The following is a 6,039-nucleotide window of genomic DNA, read 5'->3' on the forward strand; positions in this document are numbered from 1 at the left end:
GTTGTTTTTCAGAAACTATATAAACAGTTTTCAATCATTTTCTCATTAACACTTGAATATACTTCAGAACACTGAAGAACTCTTAAGAACCTTTTTTTGATAACATTCTGATATTGCTTTTTCAGATCAAGACCAAAAGATTATTCATAATCAATAAGAGACCTGAAAAAGAATTCTTGAGAGAAAAAGACAATGATCTCACAAACACTCAAATGAACAACCAGATTATTGTGTGAGATACATTGATCAAGATTGAAGACAAACTCTGTACTTCTTTTATTTCTTTCTGTAAACAAAGTTTTGTAAAAAGAAACAACTGTGAAAAATCCAGTATGAAAACTGGTGGCGATCTTCGTTGATGTAAAGATCATCAAGAAGGAGCTGGACTTGATCTTGTGTGAGTCTGACGAGTGACAGCAAGGATCAAGGGGTTAAGAAATAGGAAAGAGATTGAGTTAGATAGATAGGTTTCGAGGAAACTGGACAATCTGTAAACAAGTCTCAATTCTTTCTATTGAAGAAAAAGCTGAAATCCAGTTGGATTGTCAGGACTGGATGTAGGCTGTCATATTGACAGCTGAACCAGGATAAACCTTGGTGCATTCTATCCCTTATCTTTTTACCTTTATCTTGTATGCTATGTTATATTTCCGCTGTGTATAAATCCAAATAAATCTTGCATCGTATGATTGTATGTTCGATCTTAATTGTATGCTAGACGTATTCTGTTTTCTATATTGTTTTAATTTGATAACGACTGTCATATTCTGTAATAACGAGGTCATAATAATATGCAGACAATATTTTTTGTTATGACTTGATACTTGACATAGTCAATATTTTCTTTGCACTGTATATTTGATGTTCTTTTCAATTCTTATGTGGGTAATATTTGAGCGACTCTTTTAAGGTTTGCCCATATTAGGATTGTGACACACACTATCACCATCATATGGGAGCTAATCTACCTCATTGGGCACCACTGTGAATTGTTCGTTGTGGCCTTTGAATTTATTAGCAACCTTGCACGTTTTAGGTAGTCACGTAAAAATAGTTTTGATGAATGTTAGAAAATGTAATTGTAACATATTAAATGTATGATATTTATTACAGTCAAACCATTTTCTATGAAAGTTGATCTTTAATTGATCAATTGACCATCTCTCTATTGAGTTTATCATTTTGTAGATCATGAAACAATCACGACAAGAAATGTGTTATTTCCTACGGGAAACCCTCATAAGAATGAAAAAAATCTCAAAAAAATACCTATTATGATGAGCATCTGATGAGAGCGATTAAGTTGGAAAACAAGGGGTTGAAAATGTATTACGATTGTTAATGCACGTCAAAAATTATTTTCAAGGGGTTAACCCCTCAACATATTTAGGTGATATAAGATTGATTTCTGAAGTGGAGAAGTTAGATAGTAGAGTGATAAGATCGCAAATTTGATAATCACCTTTAAAAAAATACTAACAATATTAATTATTAATATTGATCGTTGCAAAGAAAAAAATCGCAACAAATGTTTTTGGAGGGTATGCAACGTGGAAACATGTTATGCAGGGTTGAAACGTCAAAATACAAATATTTGGATTCTGATGATTTTTCATAAGCAAACCCTTGAAAATTATAATTTTTTATTTAAACTAGTAAAATATCCATGCATTCTCACCAAGTGCACATTGTTGTATCTTTTTCAAAGGTCACTATTCGCTATCAATGTAAAATTTTGAATTTAGGGAAAATATTTATTTAGTGTTAAAAAAATATTATTAAAAATCGTAAATAACATTGTTTAATATATTGATTTAATATGAGAACATGATCTAATGACATATATTATTCTAATTTTTAGAATATGGTTGGTGACAAATATTTATCTCATATATAATTTATATAGTAAATTATAATTATTGTATTATAATTGATTTGTAAAAGTCCATTGTTTAACTAATAAATTGTGAAATATATTTGTCGAGTGAATAGTTTATATAGTAAATTATAAATATTATAATTTTTTTCAAGATTTTATCATTTTAAGCCAAAGAAATGGTGTAGAGGGTATCACTAGCACCAACAATCCCATCTTGGTTGGCATCGCTAGCTCTAGCAATCCTCTACAGCACCAAATATTATTAATAAAATAAACGAAACAAAATACAAAATGATGCAAGGGAGGACAACAACCAAACTCAAACACATCAAGAGAATCTATTACAAGGAAGATGAATCATACTCCTAAAAAAGTCCTCTAAGATAAAAAGAGGAATACTATTCCATCAGACAAGATCTTGAAAGAAAATACCAAATTTGGCAAATAAGTCATCGCAAGAATTTTCCTCCCTAAAAATATGCGAACAATGAAACCTAATTTGGGAGGTAAGATGTGCAATTTTTCCACCTATTTTGAAGTCTCCAAGAGCAAGTTGAGAGTTATGAAAATCAACAACAAATAAACTTAAATCTCGTTCTAACCAAATATTATGTCACCATTTCTCAAAAGATGTCTCAATTGCCAATATGGCACCCATAAGCTCCGCAAATAAAGCATTGTGAATACCTAGAGACATTGTGAAAAATCTAAGAGAAGCGACACTACGATCCCTAAAAAGACCACCACAAGAAGAAGGGTTAAGGCTACCTTTAACATATTCATTTGAATTTCACTTAGTCATGTAACAATTAGGGGGTTTCCAAATGAACTGACTGAGTAATTGTCAAAGCTTTTGGTAAGTGACCTGTGCGTGAGAAGTTACACAACACATAGGACTCTAAAAGGGAAGAATATATATGTGATGAAAGCTAGAGTTTCCAAATAAAGACATGTTCGAAGTAATCAGAGAAATCACCCAGTGAAGAGGTGTGTCCTTGCTGAAAATCTGGCATGATTCCAACAAAACCAAATGCGCCTCAATTCATTAGCCACAACACATATGATGACATCCTGCACTTGTCGACTCCATTTCGACCTGCACAACTGCAAATTGACAAAACACTAGAAGCAAACAAGTTAGTCATTAGCAACCTACCCAGCATGTTATGAAGCCTAAAGCGAAATTATCAGACATAGCTTTTTAAAGTTAATAAATAAATTATTAATATTTTATTTAAAATTTATCTTTTGCATTTTTTTTATACAAAATCATTTATCAAATTATTGTAATCGATTTGGTTTAACAATTCTTTTTCAATCGATAATAAAATTAATCCATTTAATCTTTCTTGTGACATCGTTGATCTTAGAGAAAATTTAATTAATTGGAGTTTCGAAAAACTTCTTTATGCTAAGCGACGATTACATAAATTGTTAACATTATTCTATATATAAAAAACTTCTTTCCGCTGAAGCGATATTTATATATATGAAAATAGAAACAACACATAATTCAACAATATTAATGATAAATATTAAAGCAATAGAACCTGATCGGTAAGATACTATTTGAAATAAAAATTTCTTCTAGTTCATGCTCCACCCAAATAAAAATTGTTGATCATGCTACAATTGAAAGAAAAAAAATAATTTAGAATATAAATATTTACTTATATGTCATATAAATTATAAAAAATATATTAACGGATGAAAAAGAGACAAATAAATTAAAACATATACCTGAATATATTATGGCCACTAACAAGAGCTAATCACACAGTGAAAATTCAAAACGACAAATAAAATCAAAGCAAGGAATAAGGAAATAGGGTCAAAAGGAAAAAAAAAAATTGTCGTGTTGATAGAAAAGTTTCCAAATGAAGGTTTCAATGTGATATTTTAAGAGACTTTTTATTGAAAAACAATTACTTTAATATTATAAGATGCTTTTTAGTGAAAATCAATGTCTTTGATATCAAAAGATGCTTCTAACGGTACACTATACTCATCATAAATAGATAGTTGTATCATTCTATTATTTTAATTGACCAGGGCTTTTTTTGTTGGAGGCTTTTATTTTTCTGTACACTTGTCGGAAGGTTAAAGAGTTTTTATAATATATTATTGGGTCTATGTTATAAAAATTAAAAAATATATATTTTTGGAGAGGCCTTTACGTGCCTATGTTGGTCATTAGGGTTCCCACAAAACCACAACCAAAGTTTTTGAGGACATTCAAAGAAAAGATGTTGAGTAGACTCCACATTATGGCCACAAAGAGAACAAATAGAAACTATTGTACAACCTCTTTTCTAAATATTCTTTTTAGGGGACATCTTGTCATGGTATATTCTTTAAAGAAGAAAGGAACGAAGCAGAGGAACACATCGATTCCATATAAGCATAGCCCAATGAGTAGATGTTTCTAAAGGACGCTGAAAATTGTATATGCTTCTTTGAAATTAAAATTAACAGAAGTTGAAGTAGACTACACTAAATGATCATGATCTTCAAAATTAGGAATAACAACATTATCAACCTCACGTCATATAACTATAGAGTTTAAAATGGTGAGGTTAGCCTAAGTATCGTTGACAATGAAATCTTTAACTTTAGCCTAAAAAAGTGGACGAACCTTTAAAGGAATACTTAGGCTAAATGCACCTTATTTTTCCTCTTGCCACATTCTAAAGATGATATGTAACTTATTTTGGTTAATGGAAACAAACTAGATTTCTCTTTTTCCTACTTGGGATTTTTCCCCAAGGGGGTTTTGGTTCAAGTAGGTTTGAATGAGGCCATATCTGATCTTTAAATTTAAAAAAAAAAAAAAAATACCACAAAAAAACTAAATATACCCTTTCTTAGAGAAATCAGCTCCCATTTTTTGGATAAAATTATCAATTTACATCTTATTCAATTGAGTTGTGCTTTCTCCAGAACATTATGTCTAGTATGATTTTTCCTATTAAGCTTGTGAATACCATAATGAAATGTGTTTTTTTCTATAACCTTGTCTATCCTTATTAACGGCAATCCCACTAAGGAGTTTAAGCTCCCAAAGATAACTCATACAAGGCGACCCTCTATCAAACTATCTATTCATTCTTAGTGTTGAGGTCCTCTCTAGGCTTATTAAAAAATGTTAGGAGGACGAGAGAATCCATGGTGTCTCCATAGCTAAGAACTCTCCTTCTATATCACACTTATATTTGGTTGATGACAATATTGTTTTTTGTAGGGTTGGTCTAAAAGAGGCACATGAGCTCTGGTCTATATTTTCCACCTATCAGGAGGCTTCATGTCAAAAAATCAACCGTGGTACTTATATGATATGGCAAAAACTGAGTTTCAACAATGGATGCCTATTAACATCACGACATAAATTGGGTGACAATTAGTTCATCCATTAAAATGAATGACCATTCCATAGTTACCATTATGCACTTTTCAATTTCATATATTGTTAGAAATGGCATAACATGCTTTATGACCATGTTAACTTAAAGGTATTATTTTTTGTATTCTATCCATAAATTTAAAAGTAAGCTTGTATGGCTGTTGATATGTCTCTTGAAATAGTTTGATGTGTATCTGTAAAAGTCATTTGTGTGGCTTTTGATGTGCCTTAACCTAATGATAGTACTTGAGTGTTTTTTTTTTTACTGTTTTTCACGTTTATATCTTTCAAATATTAAGATGTTATATATATGAGGTCATTTTGCCTTTGCTATATATATTGGAATGGATTTGTTAAATAAACAATATTTGACATGAATTGTTCTTTCTGATGTTAATTTCAGTTAAATCTAAAAACTGTCGCTTTTTGTGGTATAAAGATTTGGATTTTATGTATCAATTTATAATACTATAGGATCTTTAAATGGACTTTCTATTGTGCATTCGATCATCTGCTTTTAAGACTACTTAAAACCCCATGTATGTATTGTGTTTGTTGTTGGCACATGACCATAACGAACTTGAACTTTACTTATTTATTTTGTTGGTGGATTGTTTTAAGGATCTTCACTTATGCACTACTTTTAATCCTCTTTCCTCTTCACATTTCTAAAGTGATTCCTATGATTTTCTATTTTCTTTTTTTTAATCATGCTTCATTAGTTTTAACTCTATATTTATGTGACTTTTGTTTTATCTTA

The sequence above is a fragment of the Cicer arietinum genome, chromosome 4 (assembly GCF_000331145.2).
Source record: "Cicer arietinum cultivar CDC Frontier isolate Library 1 chromosome 4, Cicar.CDCFrontier_v2.0, whole genome shotgun sequence".
Classification (NCBI taxonomy): domain Eukaryota; kingdom Viridiplantae; phylum Streptophyta; class Magnoliopsida; order Fabales; family Fabaceae; genus Cicer; species Cicer arietinum.